Here is a 17980-nt window from a genome sequence, read left to right on the forward strand (position 1 = left end):
GCGATATTGAAAATAATGTAGTAATTGAAAATAACATGAAAATCATCTGTGGAAAGTTAAATCTTTAATGTTTACCAAGTAAGAGCATCTCAAATTCAAGAGAAACTCCAAATTGCACGACTGGAAAACACTTTCGAGGAATTATAGCCAAAACAAAAACTCTCAACAGTGGAAAACTCACTTTTCCACAGAAAATCAACCCCCCCACCCGAAAATTGTTTCCAAGGCAAGACAAAGCACCAGACGCCGTTTGTTTGCGTTGTAAACCGATAAGTCCTCTCTCCCACCCCGACCGAGCCCTGTAAGTCTCCCAGCGAGTACGCGATAGTCTTAATTACAGATTCCGTTGGTCGTTCCGGCTGTCGTCGTCTTCCAGGGAGGGGCGGTGATGGTTTTAGGGGTGGAACCGTGGGAAAAATCGCTTCAGCGTGTGTGCGTGTGCGAGATCGCCGAAGCGCACTGGAAGAAGCGGATAGTTTAAGCGCCACCTCGTTAGAGGACCACCCGCCTGATCTAAAGTTGCCCAGCTTGAGACTCTTCCTTAGGAAGGTCCAGTTTACTCGTGAGAAGAGGTTTGGAGAACGATTCAGCTTTCCCCGCAGTTTCCCTGCGTCCGACTTACCGAACTTCAGTATTATCCGAGCCCATAATGCCCGAATTGACCTAAAACCAACGTGCTCAACGAATGCTCCCAACATCAATACTCATTCATCATCGATAGTTACTGATCCCACCACCAGGTGTCGCAGAGTGACCGGTGCGCGGCAGACCGCTGAAGCGTAGCGCAAGCGCTCATAACTAAATTCTTTCCCAAGCATCAACCAAAGCAACTTGAGTAGGGTTAAATAGGGACTTTATTAAAGACGGCATTTAAAGATCGCAGATTAACATTTTTGAGTTCAGTTTTATTCCCTAATAGTTACAATCCATCTTCTAATTACGACCACCCTATCCTACAGTGTGCGTGCTCTTAATTCTTCTCCGGAGATCTTCAACAATGGGGCGTTTTTGGGGGGGCTAGCGGTGCAGGCTAGCGCGGGTTGTACATGCTTGCGAACTCTGTGGTTCAAAGGACGTCACATGTGCACACGGACAACTAACACAGAGTTTGTACTTACGAGCCCGTCGTCGTCGTCGTTGTGCGCGTTCTTTCTCCTCTACTTCGCCCTTGCCGGCGCCGTAGACTGCTGCTCTGCGAGTTCTGCTACCTGCTACTGCTGCGGTTGTGCGATCACGATGGTTGTGTGGCGGATGATCGACTCACCTACCAGGCGTCGGGAACCGATCGATTTGCCACGTGGTCGGTCTTCAGGTCTGCCGACCTTCGGTCCGTGACAGCGTCACGGCGTGTTCAGGCGTTCGCTGCGGGCCACGTGGTTGTTGGGGGCCAGGCAGCTTCGAACGGTGATTCGTGAAGAATCCTCACGAGTCGACGAAGATCGCCGCGGCAACTAGGTTGCGGTGCGGCCAGGCGTTTACGTCGAAAAGGCCACAGGTGACTGGAGTGGCTCGGTCGAAGGTTGCGGTACGACCGGGGTTTTCTGCCACGATGTTGACGGCGTGGCGGCTGGCCACAGGGTTGTAGCTCGGCCAGCAATCCTGTCCGCGGACGAGGAAGCCGCCGGAGACAAGTAAACTTGTGACCACGCTGCCTAAAGAGAACACGGACCGTCGAAACAATCGTTTTAGAGCACGCACTATTTCGCACACTGACTACATTACCTTTCTTCGCAGGTTCTCGCACAAAGGTCACAAAAGCTAGCTATCTATCGCACTACTTTTCTATCGGCCTAGCTTCTGAAAAGTTAACTTTAAATTAACACCCGAGATCGAACCTCGCGCAGATTACCTACGTTACAACTCCAGCAAATTCACTGCACTTCCGAATCGTTCCACGGGTTAGGAGAATGTGATCGAGTCACTAAAATTTCTCAGACTCGAGCCTGGGAAACTGATCGCCGAAGTTACGTACGAATCCACCGGATGCACGTAAACGTTGCGTTGGGCTTAGCCTATTCGGGAAATATCGCTCTCTAATAGTGTGTCCCGCTCCCACTCGGTACGCTGAAGGTACACGGCCTACACGCTCTCCTTTTCCAATTCTCACGTTCAGAATCTGCACGTGCGGCCTCTTAAGATCGTAACTGAGTTCCAATCACGTGTCGGTTTGAGCAACCGCTCGTCAAAGCGCGCGCAGCGAACTCACGTCATGGGGGTTGCCTAATCATCAGGGGTAAACGCGAGTGCTTGCACTCCGTCACTCACTGTGAAGCAGTGAGTGTCTTTACAAAGGGCTATCTTCGAAATCGTATTTTAAATTCAATTAATAAGGTAATAATAATAAATGAAAATGTTATATAAATAGAGTTTGCGCAAAGCGCTAAATTTGTGATGTTTCTTAGAATCAAATAAACCAATTTAGTACAACGGTTACATCACTCCTCACTGAATTTACGAAAATTTAGTTGAGAAACAACTAAATTTTCGTAAGGGTAAATTTCGTCTCAAAATTATTTACACAACTAACTATAAGGGGGAAAATGAATTAACCTAATTATTAATACTTTTTACATGATTATCCTCAAACTTTAGAATCCCGTTCTTTGCTCTACCGGTAACTGTGTGGTACTCGCTAGTTTCATCTTAGTACATCCACTAATTTAAGCAAGTCATTGTTAAGGTCTACCTTTATACTCTCGTGGAATCCCACTACTTTTCACAGGTCATCGTCCTCAACTCGTTTCACTTCGTGTAAATTGCACTAGTTCCACTAGTTTTCCCCGTTCAATGGGTTTTCGAGTTACCAGGTATTGCAAAAACTTTCATCTTCAATTAATTAATTAAATTAACCTACAAAAAATTAAAAAAAAAATAATCCAGAAAAAAAAATCAATCAAATTATTTAACAGTTCAACACCAGCTCATGGCTTCGGTGCGCCTAATTTCCACAACTTAACTTCGCAAACACTCATAAATCCCAATCAAACTAACACTACTACAACAATTTTTCAACAGGACTTTCAACTTATTAAAAAGCAAGAATAACAAATTAATACACCCAAAAAAACTGGCTTATTCAGAACTTGATCATCACCTCAATCATTACGTTGAGCAGTATGATCGTGTCTTCATTCACCGAAAGATCAGTCTGGTCAGACTCAGGCCCACCCTAAAGCTCCTCTTCAGGTAATTTGTCCCTAGTCGTTCCAAACGCAAAATTACACAAACCCTAATTTGAACTTTTCCATCAGTATCATTAACTGAACAACTAAAATTCAAAAAAGACTAAATTCACAACACTGGTTTCCCAAATACGTGAGCTACTGATTAACAGCTAACATCACATTCCTACTGAGATCAAACGCACCATCTGCTTAGCAATGGGTCGAACTGTCAAACCTCAACTGTCAAACTCAAAAATAAACAGGAAATCGTCCATACTCTCTGTTCACGCGGCCAAAAAAATTTCTAAAATCTAAAATTTAAGTATTCTATGCGACTGGAGTAGGCTGAACTCTAATTAAACTGATAGATTTACGGGGGGAGTAACTCATAAAATTGAAAAAAATGAAAGAACTAAGTGCTTTGTGTGATTTATTTTTAGGCGTTTGTAATGAAAAGCAAATGTAAACAATGAGGCTGAAGGCAACTGGATTGGACGGATTTCAATACTAATTATGGGACTATTAAGATGATGATTCAACTGGCTAAGGAATTAAATGAATTGTAAGACCGGGCTATGGATATTCAACAAACTACTGCAACCGAAATATGTCAACCGATGACCTCAACAATCATCAATGAATTATACTACTACTACTACTATTGAAGCATAACCTACAAATCGGAGCTGCGTCAATGTAAACAAGCGGATTCCTGATCATCGATATCATCTAATCAATGAACGCACCGTGCTCGATGTTGATCGCACGTGCGTGTCGTATACTTCGACGAAGAAACGAACTAATCCTAAATTAGTACTAATATATCTCTAAACTAGGTACACTACTAACTAGCTAACTTAAGTGCTTTTTGTTTTGATAGGTAGGGTTTCTTTTGTCAAATCCGGTTGGTCTTCTACTTTGTTTCGTGGTTTCGATGGTACCGTTTGGTCTTGAATGCGTCATCGATTTCATTCATGGTTTCTGTTTCGATTCTCAATGGCCGTTCAACAACTTGTCACCAGTAGTTTGTTCATGTTTTTGTGGGACTCTCGACTCATTGCTGAGGAGTTAGTTGGAACGATTGATGTTTTCATGCAATAGTAAACATTGCTTCGTAAACTTTCAAAAAGTTGTCATAGCTTATCAACATTACTCGATTTCCGAGTGGAGTAGTGAATTTTCAACGAGGTTGATGAATTTCAACATAAATTCGTTGGTTTTTCAAGTAATTGTTAAATTACAAATTGTTCCTACCCTATTTTAGTAGTGACATAGCTCGTTAATTCATATTTTGTTACAAAGAATTTTGCAAAATTTGTGATTATTTCCCATTGTAGGATTTTTGTACACGTTAAATGTTTCGTAACCTCCCTTGAGGGCTCATAGCTTTAAAATTTAATTTCTCATGTAACACCAGACTGCTTGACAAGTTGTGACGGTGAATGGTTCAATTTCTTCAAATATTTACAATTGAACACCCCGATTCGTTTTCCCTTCTCGTCCTCTAATTCATAACAATGTTCACCCACAACTCGCTTGACTACCGCAGGGACGTACTTAGGGGCCAGTTTCGCGCAATAATCTTTCCCTTTATCTGAAAGTTCTGTGTTTCGTTTTAAAACTTTTTCCCCCTAATGTGTATTTTGGACATTTGTCGTTTGATCTCAAATTATAGTATTTGGAGTGCTTTTCAAAAGCTTTTTTTAACATTTTCTCGAACTTCTTCGTACAATTTCGCCCGCTGGGCATCGTCAAGATTCCCGCTTCCCGCTGAATTGTCTCTCAAGTGTCTATATTCTCTACCATCTGAAATCATATTCCTACCAAACATAACAAAATAGGGCGTGTAGTGGGTGGCTTCATGAACTGAGTTTCTAATTGCATTAGCAATAGTTTGAATATTATTTGACCATTCCTTGTGATCCCGCTTTATCGTCGCTCGTATGCCCGTTGTGATAACGCGATTAACTCTTTCAGAATCGTTAATTTGGGGGTGGTAACTGGGAGTCTTCCAATGAGAAACGTTGTACCGATTCAGAAGATCTTGAAACAATTTTGAAACAAATTGAGTTCCATTATCAGTGAGCAACACTTCAGGTACTCCGAAAAGTTGAAAAACCATATTTTCTACAAATGGGCAAAGCGATTCAGCGGTGGCTTGTCTAAAAGGCTGAATTAAGACAAATTTGCTAAACACGTCCGTTATTACTAGGAGGCAAGTGTTTCGTCCCTTCCCAGAAGCCGGAAGTGGGCCGATGTAGTCCATTGTGACGAACTGCCATGGATGTTCTGCTATCTTCCGCTGGGTCGTCAACGGTGCTGTCGTGTTGACATTCGTCGCCTTGCTCGTCTGGCAAATCAGACAGTTTTGACAAAACCGCTTGGTCTGCGAGCTCATCAGGGGCCAAAAATACCTTTCCCTGAGTGCCGCGAGGGTCTTCTCAAAACCCAGATGTGCTGTTCCGTGGATTCGCTCCAGAATGCTGCTTCGTTCTCCTTGTGCTGGGTAAATTTTCCAACAGAATCTCGTGTCCTCCATTCTCCCTTCGTTCTTCACCAACTTGTAGATCTGTCCTTCGACTACGCGAAAATCTGGGTAACCCTGCGGGTCGCTGAGGATTTTCTTGGTAAGCTCCTGGTACTCCGGATCGACCGAGGCAATTCCGATCGCGTCTAGGGACCGTGACAAACAATCTGCCGTTATATTGTTTTTCCTTTTCGATATTCTAGTTCTATGTCGTAACTTTGTATTTTTAACGCCCATCTCAAAAGTTTTGAATTTCCCGATTCTACCCCAATTGTAAAAAGCCACAATAGACTTCTGGCATCCGTGACTACCTTAAATCTTGATCCTTCAACAAAATGCCGAAAATGTTGGATGGCGAGTAAAACTCCTAAACACTCTTTTTCGACACTTGCGTAACGCTTTTGAGTGCTACTAAGCTTTTTACTAAAATAGGCTACAATTTTAGTTTCCTCATCTACCTTCTGAACTAGGGCTGCCCCAACAGCATTGTCGGAGGCGTCCGACTCAATTTCAAATGGCAAAGAGAAATCTGGGTTAGCCAGGATGGGCGCAGATATCAAAGCTGTCTTAAGTTCCTTGAAACCCTCTTCGGCCGCTTCCGTCCAAGTAAATTTCTTCTTTTCTTTCTTTAAGAGATCAGAAATGGGTGAAACAATTCGACTATAATTTTGAATGAATCGTTGATAAAATCCACAAAGACCTAGCAGTCGTCGTACATCCTTGACGCATTTTGGTCTTGAGTAATTCAAAATTGGTTCAATCCTAGAGTTGTCAATGGAGACGCCTTCTCCCGTCAACAAGTACCCCAAATAGGTAACTTTTTTTCGACAAAATCTGGACTTGTCTAATGAAATGGTAAGGTTAGCGTTGCGAAGACGTTCAGCAACTATTTTTAAAAGTTCTAAATGTTCATCTAAAGTTTTTGTGGCCACCACAATGTCGTCTAAGTACACGAAAACTTGAGGTTCTAAATCGAAGCCAATCACTCGATCCATGAGGCGGCACATGGTGAATGGGGCGTTAGTTAAACCAAAGGGACAGACTTTAAATCTGAAAAGACCTTTGGACGTTCTAAATGCTGTATAATCTCTACATTCTTCCTTTAATGGAATTTGAAAATATGCGTCCTTCAGGTCAATTACAGAAAAATAGTTTGCACTCCTAGTCGGTGGAAAATCCCTTTCATATCTCTCATTGGATACGAATCTTTTTTGTGAGGGCGTTGATTCTCCTCGAATCGAGACACACCTCAACTTCCCATTGGACTTCCGCACCGGCACTAACGGGTTAGCCCATTCGCTCGTACATTCTTCAATCGCGTCCAGGTCCTTGTACCGTTGAATCTCCTTATCCACTTCCGCTTGTATCGCCGGCGAACAGCGATAGAGTGGTTGTCGTCGTGGCACTGCGTCTTCTCGTAGGTTTATCTCGTGCTGTAACAGGGTCGTCCGGCCAAGAACTCCATCCGCTGTACACGGGAAGGTTCTAATGACCTCCGCCAGGTGGCTTCGCTCCTCGCTGGTTAGTTCGTGCTCTGTTTCAACGGTATCCGGTGTCGTCTTTGATGGTTCAGGTAAATCCAATCCAGGTATATCTAGCGACTCATCTGGAGCTGGTTTTTCAAGAACGGGAAGTGCCTCGACCGGGTGAATGAAAAAATGAAATATTTCATTAACCATTTCTCCCGTGGCTGGTGATTGTGTTATCTCGGTAATCTCCTCGAGACCTTTTTCTCCTTCCATCATTGGTTTGATTCCAAATGCATTCCAGAAGTTTATTCCTAAAATGAAATTTCTAGCGACCTGTGGAACAACTACCACTGGTACAACTCTCGTAATCTTTCGGAATGTTATTGGGAAATTAACATATCCCTCGCAGGAATATTGCGTTTGGTCCGCCGTGCAAATACGAATCGGCGATGGAAGAATTTTAAGTCCGTAACGTTCGACTAAATCAGTAGAATTCGTCACACAAATACTCGCACCCGAATCTAAGAGAGCGTTAATTTCGGTTTCAAAAATTCGAATTGTCACCTGAGGGCATTGATTAGTTTGAATTTTAATTTCTGAAAGGTTTTGAAAAGGATCAATGAAAGGTTTCGAGTTGGGAACCACTGATTCACCTGGAATACTCGTGCTCCCACTTAAGCATTCCGGTCTTGGTTTCCCGACGGGTCCCCAGTTTGTCCAGTCGGTTCTTTTTCGGGTGCTTGTCACACGTAGCCGCGACCGTTCCCGGGTTACCACAAATGTAGCAAAATGTTGTTTTCCTCTCACTACATTGCCTCCAAAAATGGCCCTGATTTCGACAATTCCAGCAGATTGGCAACCGGGTCGTTTCGTTTCTGTTCGAGGGCTGAGATTGAGACCCTCTTCCGTGTGGTTTCTTATAGATTGCGTTCACTTCCTCTTCATCCGATCCAGCGTGATCTGATGAAGTTTCGAGGTTATGAACAGCGTGCTTCGTGCCCTTTGGTTCAAACTTGGGTCATTAGCATCAATTCGCTGGTTAAGAGCCTTAAGTTGTTCTAATGTTTGAATTGTGAAAGGTGCTAACTGCAAGCGATAATGAGCATGCATATTTTCCCAAATTGTTTCAAACTTTCTTTGTCTAGACAATGGTTTCGTCAAAAGTTTATTCAATCGTTCTATTTCATCCACAAAGGCGACAAATTTCTCCCCTTTTTGTTGTTTACAATTGTAAATACTCTGACGGGTACCCTGCTCTTGGTTAGGGTTTCCAAACCGGAAACGGATCTGAATCTCAAACATGTCCCAGTCCCAAGAGGGATGAAAATAGGTAAAAAACCAATTCGAAGCCTCCCCGCGTAGTAGCATGTGTACATGGCTAAGTAAGCGTTGTTTGGAAATCTGGTTCATATTTGCGAGAACTTTTATTCTGTAAATGAAATCTTCTATGGTTATAGATCGCGAATCCGCCGAGAAATAAATGTTCCATTTTTCTATTCGCCTATCATAATGTGTTCTACCACTTTCTCTTCCGGAATTTGTTGTCCAGTCAATTTGCGAGTCTTCTTCTGAACTATTTTCTTCTTCTGGATCTAGAAAAATATCTGTGGAATTTGGCGGGTTAGGAGGGATTGGAGGATATTGATTTCCATTTGGATTCTGATTTGGGTTGTTTTGGGGGTCTAAATTACCTTGTGTTTGATTAGGTATCTGATTTTGAGAAGTTTGTAAGGTACTCAAAGCTTGTGCAAGAAGTTCCGCTGTTACGACTCCCTGATTATTATTTTGCCTACCCATTTGACTCATCTTATCTTTCATCTGCTGTAGTTGTTTTTCTAAAGTTTTGACTTGTTTTGTTAGTTCTGTTCTTGCTAACTCTTCTTGTGTAGTTTGTTGAGATGGTATGGTCAACGGTTTGGTATTTGGAAATGGCAAAGGACCTGCAAACATCTTCTTAACTGCTTCCATTACTGCTGTTTCAAACTGTGTTTGATCGAATGGTTTTTGTTGTTTTTGCTTTTCCTTGAGTTCTTGTTCTTTACGTTTAATATCTTCTTCTTTCTTCTTTAGTTCCTCTTCTTTTGCCTGAAGCTCTTGCAATTTTAGCTTGTTATCCTTGTCCTTGTCCTTATCGTTGGACTCTCCATCTGACTTATCGCTATCAGTTTCTGATTCGTTCACGTCGTAAATTGTTAACAACTCTGAGATCGTTGCAAGTATAGATTTCTTAAGACCCTCAGATTGTTCTGTCGTTGTGTTACTACGATTTGCTCTCATGTAGAAATACCTTAACCTCGAATTGTACTTCGGCTGTGGATCTTTCTCTAAAAACGCTCTGAGCTTTTCAATGTGTGAGACCATCCAATCGTACTCTTGATCTATAGCATAAATCGAAGCATAAGTCTTCTTCTCCAATTTGTCTTCTCGATACAAACGCCTTAAAATTTTCTGTTTCTCTTCTAACGGTTTATTAAGATCATCTTTGCGACCTCTAACTCTAAGCTCGTAATCTACATCGTCGTTCAGCAGATGAACCACGTATGGAAATTTTGAACCCATCTTTGAAACCAACTAATATAAGTGTTTTGCAAAGAAAGTGTATGAAATATGCCTTATGTACTATAATATCGTATACTAATAATCTTTAATCTTACTTGTACCCACTCATAAAGTTTTCCACAAAAAACATCTTTCCAAACAGTGTTTCCCGAAATAAACAAAATGTTTTATCAAAACATTCCAAAATATTCGAAAAAGTAGCCTAAAACATTATCTCAATTCCTCACACGAAATTGTATTTTCCTAGACCTAGACAACCTTATTTAATTTTCAAAACCTTAAAATAGAACCTAAACATGGTCAAAAAAACATTATTTCCTACCAAAAACAAACTTTCCGTGACTTCGTGACTGTAGTTGGGCGCCAAAATGTAACCGTACGGACGTTGGACCAGAACGTCATGGTACGGTACAGGGAAAAATTCCAAGAAAATGTTACAGGGAAGTGTGCGAGATCGCCGAAGCGCACTGGAAGAAGCGGATAGTTTAAGCGCCACCTCGTTAGAGGACCACCCGCCTGATCTAAAGTTGCCCAGCTTGAGACTCTTCCTTAGGAAGGTCCAGTTTACTCGTGAGAAGAGGTTTGGAGAACGATTCAGCTTTCCCCGCAGTTTCCTGCGTCCGACTTACCGAACTTCAGTATTATCCGAGCCCATAATGCCCGAATTGACCTAAAACCAACGTGCTCAACGAATGCTCCCAACATCAATACTCATTCATCATCGATAGTTACTGATCCCACCACCAGGTGTCGCAGAGTGACCGGTGCGCGGCAGACCGCTGAAGCGTAGCGCAAGCGCTCATAACTAAATTCTTTCCCAAGCATCAACCAAAGCAACTTGAGTAGGGTTAAATAGGGACTTTATTAAAGACGGCATTTAAAGATCGCAGATTAACATTTTTGAGTTCAGTTTTATTCCCTAATAGTTACAATCCATCTTCTAATTACGACCACCCTATCCTACAGTGTGCGTGCTCTTAATTCTTCTCCGGAGATCTTCAACAATGGGGCGTTTTTGGGGGGGCTAGCGGTGCAGGCTAGCGCGGGTTGTACATGCTTGCGAACTCTGTGGTTCAAAGGACGTCACATGTGCACACGGACAACTAACACAGAGTTTGTACTTACGAGCCCGTCGTCGTCGTCGTTGTGCGCGTTCTTTCTCCTCTACTTCGCCCTTGCCGGCGCCGTAGACTGCTGCTCTGCGAGTTCTGCTACCTGCTACTGCTGCGGTTGTGCGATCACGATGGTTGTGTGGCGGATGATCGACTCACCTACCAGGCGTCGGGAACCGATCGATTTGCCACGTGGTCGGTCTTCAGGTCTGCCGACCTTCGGTCCGTGACAGCGTCACGGCGTGTTCGAGGCGTTCGCTGCGGGCCACGTGGTTGTTGGGGGCCAGGCAGCTTCGAACGGTGATTCGTGAAGAATCCTCACGAGTCGACGAAGATCGCCGCGGCAACTAGGTTGCGGTGCGGCCAGGCGTTTACGTCGAAAAGGCCACAGGTGACTGGAGTGGCTCGGTCGAAGGTTGCGGTACGACCGGGGGTTTTTCTGCCACGATGTTGACGGCGTGGCGGCTGGCCACAGGGTTGTAGCTCGGCCAGCAATCCTGTCCGCGGACGAGGGAAGCCGCCGGAGACAAGTAAACTTGTGACCACGCTGCCTAAAGAGAACACGGACCGTCGAAACAATCGTTTTAGAGCACGCACTATTTCGCACACTGACTACATTACCTTTCTTCGCAGGTTCTCGCACAAAGGTCACAAAAGCTAGCTATCTATCGCACTACTTTTCTATCGGCCTAGCTTCTGAAAAGTTAACTTTAAATTAACACCCGAGATCGAACCTCGCGCAGATTACCTACGTTACAACTCCAGCAAATTCACTGCACTTCCGAATCGTTCCACGGGTTAGGAGAATGTGATCGAGTCACTAAAATTTCTCAGACTCGAGCCTGGGAAACTGATCGCCGAAGTTACGTACGAATCCACCGGATGCACGTAAACGTTGCGTTGGGCTTAGCCTATTCGGGAAATATCGCTCTCTAATAGTGTGTCCCGCTCCCACTCGGTACGCTGAAGGTACACGGCCTACACGCTCTCCTTTTCCAATTCTCACGAAGATAAACGAGTCAAACCCTTGGTTCAGAATCTGCACGTGCGGCCTCTTAAGATCGTAACTGAGTTCCAATCACGTGTCGGTTTGAGCAACCGCTCGTCAAAGCGCGCGCAGCGAACTCACGTCATGGGGTTGCCTAATCATCAGGGGTAAACGCGAGTGCTTGCACTCCGTCACTCACTGTGAAGCAGTGAGTGTCTTTACAAAGGGGCTATCTTCGAAATCGTATTTTAAATTCAATTAATAAGGTAATAATAATAAATGAAAATGTTATATAAATAGAGTTTGCGCAAAGCGCTAAATTTGTGATGTTTCTTAGAATCAAATAAACCAATTTAGTACAACGGTTACAAGTTGTTGACGTTATTCGCTAGCTTCTTAAAGACTGACTGGAAAGTTGGGAAAAGTTAGGCCAAATGAGGATAATACTATTGAGTCACAAAGTCTCTGCGTGAATGACTCAGTTAATTTATCAAAAATCAAATCCCAAAGAGACCAATCGTTCTCCTCAGTCTCAACGTATAACAATGTTCGTTTACAAGCTTTAAAGGAATAAGTATTGAATCCCCAAAATAATTCCAGCTTTTAAAAAAAAATAGAGGAGTTGAAGGCGTTAAAGGGGATAATTATAAAACAAAACTGTGAAGTAATCTATTTATAAACAATGTACTTTATTAAATTATTTGATTTAAATCGTTCATTAAATAAAATAAGTGCTCCGTTTTCAAGTTGAGCAATCCTTTATGGAATCGGTATTTTTTTAGAATTTTAATTTTTGAATTTTTAATCCGGCTGAAACTTTTGTGGTGCTTTCGAAATGCCCAAAGAAGCCATTTTGCATCCATAGTTTGTCCATATAGTTTTCCTTACAAATTTGGCAGCTGTCCATACAAAAATTATGTGTGAAAATTTAAAAATCTGTATCTTTTGAAGGATTTTTTTGATCAATTTGGTGTCTAAACATTCAATATAACGCCCTTTTAAAATGTTACTCTAAGTTTAAGAATTTTGCAAATTTTTTTCGAAAAGATCGTAAAATTTTAACATTGTAAATCGGACCATTAGTTGCTGAGATATCGACATAAGAAAATGTTGGATTGTTTGAGTGAAACATAGAAAACATTAACTATCCTGTTTTTAAACCTTTGCATGACAATATCTCAGCAACTAAGAGTCGTATCAACAAAGTTCAAAAAAGCAAAATATAAAGAATTTTCTCAGTTTTTCAAAAATATTTTTTTCAAAGGTGGGTAAAAACGTGCACTAATTTAAAAACATAAAAACTGCGAAAATTTCAAAAAAGTTACCTAAAATTGGTTATAACTTGAAAACGGAGAAAACCACCTACTGAGTTTTTTTTAAGATTCTTACAAAATAATTTCAATAATTTCATCAAAATTTATACAAGTTTTATGTTTCAGCAAAATGTTTTCGTCCTTAAAAATATCATAGTTGGCAGTGTTCATCGTTTGAATGGGATTCCCAAGTAACATTTTTTTCCAGGAGTTCTACAAGAGCTCTTCAAGATAGCTACAGTATAGCAGTTTGGACCGCGGTAGGATAAAACTCTCTTCAAGTACTCTTCCAAACTCTTGAGAAGTTTTGAAGAGAATTTTATCCTACCGCGATCCAAACTGCTATGCTGTAGCTATCTTGAAGAACTCTTCTAGAACTCCTGGAAAAAAATGTTACTTGGGAATTAAATCCAGAAATTTTGGAGAAAAACACTTTTTATTTTACGAAATGGGGTATATATCTGCTTATATTGATCGAAAATTGACACTTTTTTATGAAAATTGTTCTCTACAATGTGATTGATTCGAAAATATTTTAAATCATTTGAGTGTTGTATGGCAGAGGATTGAAAAAAACTTTGGGAACCTTTTGGGTAATAATTAGCTTTTAAGGGGTTACATACATGTAAGAAATCTCAAAATTTAATATTACAGAAAATTTATTGAATCCACTTAAAAGATGATTTTCAATCACTCCTGAAAGTTTCATGAAGATATTTCATTATTAAACTGAGTAAGAGACGATTTAAACCCAAAATTTTGCCATGCGCAAAACAGACTGTCAAACTTTCTGAGCGTTTTTCTCAAAACACAGAGTTGATTTACGGGTGCCACGATGTCTCGAGATGGGATGGACCAAATTGGCTGAAATTTGACTCTCAAGATGTATCTCGTGTGCATGACGAAGTCCAGTTTTCAGAATTTACTTTAAAAAAAAAACTAGCGGTTTTTTATATGAAAAACACATAAATATTTTTATCTTTTTTTAAAATGAACTTTTTGAAAATTGGGCTTCGTCAAGCACACGGAATTGGTTTAACGCAGGGGTGCCCAACCTTTTGGCCCTGCGGGCCAGATCTGATTTTTCTGATGAAATGGCGGGCCGGAACTAATGTTTGACAAAAGTTGAAAAAGAAGACAATATTTTTTCATGATATAATTTTGAAAAGGTTCTTTTAAAGTAAACAAATCAATAAACTAATATTGCAAATAAGATTCTTGGTTTTAGGAAAAAAAATATCTGTAAAAAATGTTTATTATCATCATTGATTATAAAAAAATATCAAAAATTCATTGGTCGTTGCAAATTTTTCAAAAGCTTAATTTTTCCAACACAATAAGATATTTCAAAAATCAATGAGGCATGATAAAATTTATTAAAACTAAATTTGGATTAATCTCCTTACAAACAAAAACACTTTTTACGTTGTTGTTCAAATTTATAACAAAATATTTCAAAATGGTTTTAAAAATGTTGAAAAATGTATATTGAATAGTTTAAAATTCGTTACTTCTCAAATTTCAGTAAACTATTGAAATTTATGAAAAAAATAAAATTTTGTTCCCTGATTTATTTACTCATTTTGATATGTTTTTGTTCATAAATGAAAAAAATATTTACAGTTATCTTTCTTTTCAGTATGAATTATTTGCTTTTTAACGGTTGTTCTCAAAAATTCCAATATTTTTTGCTTACTCATTTATTAAAAAATAAATTTGAATCATGTTTTTCAAAACAGAAAAGCATCAATTTGTAGTAAAGAGAGTAAAAACTGAAAGAAGTTTTAATTTAGTGTCTTTTTATACATTTTTTGACAATAAATCTATATTTCAACGAATTGGATAGTTTAATTTTCCTGTGCCATTTTTCAGTTTAATATTTAATATAAAAATGATAAGAATTAATTTAATACTTAATATAAAAATGAAAAGAATTAATTTCAATTATAAAGAATGTTAGATTTTGAAAAACAAAAATCAAATAAATGTTGGAACAGCAACATTCTATTGCAAAAGCAAAAAAAAAACTAACATAATGTTTCTTAATTAATTTTAGTTAAAACACTTTTTTAATTTATACACTCATTTTATTAGTTGAATATTTCATGAACAGCCTTGAGTTGAGGGCCGGTCATAGAACTATATTGAAAAGCCGTCGCAGGCCGGATGAAATGGCTTTACGGGCCGGACGTTGGGCAGGCCTGGTTTAACGAGTCTTTAACAAAATTTTGAACCAATTTGGTCAAAGAAGTGTTAAGATATCGTGGCACCCGGTTTTTTTTTTTAAACTGTTAACTTTAAATTGCTGTATCTCGGCAATGATGCAACCAAATATCTTCAAATCTGTTTTGTTAGTAGATGAAAATGTGTTTTTTAACGCCCTGAAAAAAGAATTTCATAAAAAATTAAGTGTGTGCACATTTTAACATCTGGCTTTTTTGCCGATTTACATGTATGTAACCCCTTAAATCAAATACTCTAAGTTTAGCAATGGTTTAAGTTCCAATTTGTATCCGGGCAATCTGTTACCGTATTTTTAAGACAAATTGAACAAAGAAAAGATTGTTATTTGTTCATATTGAGGTTTCCAACATAGATGTTGGGGTTATTTCAAAGAAAGCTAGAAATCTGGTAAATTTTGGTTGGAAACATTTGATTTGAGGTCAAATATGTAATTAAGAGTCGCTTGAGGCACATTCATAAGAAATTTGATGGATATGAACATGAACCCCTCGATTTCTATCGATTTTCTCAAGAAAAATCCTATATAATCGAAAAAAAATCTTCAAAAAAAAGTTGCTCTAGACCCCCGACGAAATATTTCGCCGGACCTCGCAAAATGTCGGGAAAGAGCCCTTCTTTCATGGTGCCAAATATCAGACTTGCCGAATTTTTTATCTTAATGTTCTCGGAAAAATACACCGTGAAAGCATTCGATTTAAAACAATCTCCCAACTTTTTTCCTCAATCGCTTCAAAAAAGAAACCTTAAATAGGATAATTTAACAATCTCAACAAACAGTGATTGATAGCGCTGTTTGTTATCGTCTGTGTCTCAAGTCAGTATTGAAAAAGAAGAGAATTTAACTTTCACCACTACAAACGAAACCACGTCTTTTGGGAAGACATTTTGCTTCCCTCAATCCCGCCGCTCGACCCAGTTTAGAGCGTTTCCGGTCCAACTTATAAAAGATTAGCAGCCTCCGTACGGCAGGCAACCTGGCAAAACTTGGCCTCGTCGGCAGAATCTTCCCGTATAATTGCGCCGATTATATAACGTTCAACGCTAATACGAAAGCTAAACAGTGTGTGTGTCTTATAATAAATTCTAAGCCTGGCTTCACTGGTCTTATTTTTTTTTTTTGTTTTTCTCGAGGACAAAAACCGAGGACATCCTCTGAGGCAAGGCTGAATATCGACCGGCAGGCCGGAGGTCGATTATCTGCAGCCATTTATCTCCTCTCATGCCGTCATGGTTTCGGGCAAGATTTAGGCCACCACGTGGAAGCCAAAAGGATTTGGTTTGTCATACGCGCGGTGTTGTCGTTGTCGTGCGGGTAGCCTACTTTCGGGCGTTCGCTCGTAGCAAAACCACATCCACTGGCTTGTTGTCGCTCTTCTTCTTTTTGATTAGGATCATCCTCATTTTTGCGACGAAAATCAGGCAAGACTACACGGTCAATTAAAGTCCCGCAAAATTGATGGAAGGAGGGTCATAAATCTTGATTGTTATTTGACAATTTGGTGAACGTGTGTGATTTTCCAGCGGGGGACGCGCCACGTGGTTTCAAATTTTCGCGCAAATATTTGAGCTAATTAAATTCCGTGATGAATGGAGCGCTTACCTCATCGTGGCGTACACACACGTGTGTGCGTGATATTTCCGGGCAAAGATTGGCTGAGAAGATGAAGACTTTTCGAGGGGGTAATTTTGATGTGATTTGAACAAGTTTACAAAGCTGATGAGCTCATGAATTTTTGATGACAAATAAGCTTGAAGAATTAAATTTAACTACAATTAAATCATTATTTCAGAAAATTGATCAATTCCAATGTCCTCACAAATGGCAACACTGTACCCGGCTCGATTTCATTCTCCTCCCAAAACAATGCACCTATTATTGAATTTATCATTCTCACGGAAACCGACAATCAGAATCGCCCACATTCAGCAAAACCAAAAAAAAAAACGCTTCCCAATTGTTTCAAAGTCCTCGTTGTTCAGGCAGACAAAAAAAAAATCTTTTTTCCACCTCACCCACATCACGTGAGGAACGGCGGCACCGGACAGGAACAATGGATCCTGAGATATGCGAAGAATGTTCATTAAATACCACTGGGAAACATTTTTCCCCCGAAACTACGTCGTTCACTTTTCGATGGGTGGATGTGTTTTACGTTTGGCGGTTTTAGAGGATGCTGGGAAATTTCGACTTTGTTTACATTTTTTAACATTTTTTAAATATCAATTGACTCCATTTTGGCTCCACTTTTGTAGTTGTTCTATAAACCTTCCCGGGCAGACGGAAATATCTTGGGAATAACATTTTTTGATATTTGAAAATACTAGGCCTATAACATTTTACGTTATTTATAACAAGATTTGTTATTCGTCGTTATGATTTTTTTGTTATTGGAATGTTATTGTAATAACAGACTAATAACATTTTTAGTTATTCTTCGAACAAATCTTTGTTATTAATTTTTGTTATTTTAACAACTAATCCGATCATCCCAATAACAGTTGGAGTTATTCTTCCATAACAAATAATGTTATTCCAAAGTTGTTTTGGCTTTCAACCAATATCAGACCAATAACAAATTTTGTTATGATAACATAAACCGTTAT

General features: G+C 40.0%; 1 protein-coding gene and 2 long non-coding RNA genes across 9 annotated transcripts in view; all 3 read right to left on the minus strand.

Annotated features, from left to right (window-relative positions):
* Positions 1-17980, minus strand: part of LOC119768510 (complexin) — a 531665-nt gene that overhangs the window by 274885 nt on the left and 238800 nt on the right. The gene's annotated exons all lie outside the window — the stretch shown is intronic.
* Positions 1614-2093, minus strand: LOC119768684. The gene is made up of 3 exons (XR_005278149.1): positions 1854-2093; positions 1723-1797; positions 1614-1652 (listed from the first exon to the last, which is right to left on the minus strand). It is a non-coding gene; the product is annotated as an uncharacterized LOC119768684 (long non-coding RNA).
* On the minus strand, positions 10615-11961 carry LOC119768695. The gene is made up of 3 exons (XR_005278159.1): positions 11584-11961; positions 11453-11527; positions 10615-11382 (listed from the first exon to the last, which is right to left on the minus strand). It is a non-coding gene; the product is annotated as an uncharacterized LOC119768695 (long non-coding RNA).

The sequence above is a fragment of the Culex quinquefasciatus genome, chromosome 1 (assembly GCF_015732765.1).
Source record: "Culex quinquefasciatus strain JHB chromosome 1, VPISU_Cqui_1.0_pri_paternal, whole genome shotgun sequence".
NCBI classification, from domain to species: domain Eukaryota; kingdom Metazoa; phylum Arthropoda; class Insecta; order Diptera; family Culicidae; genus Culex; species Culex quinquefasciatus.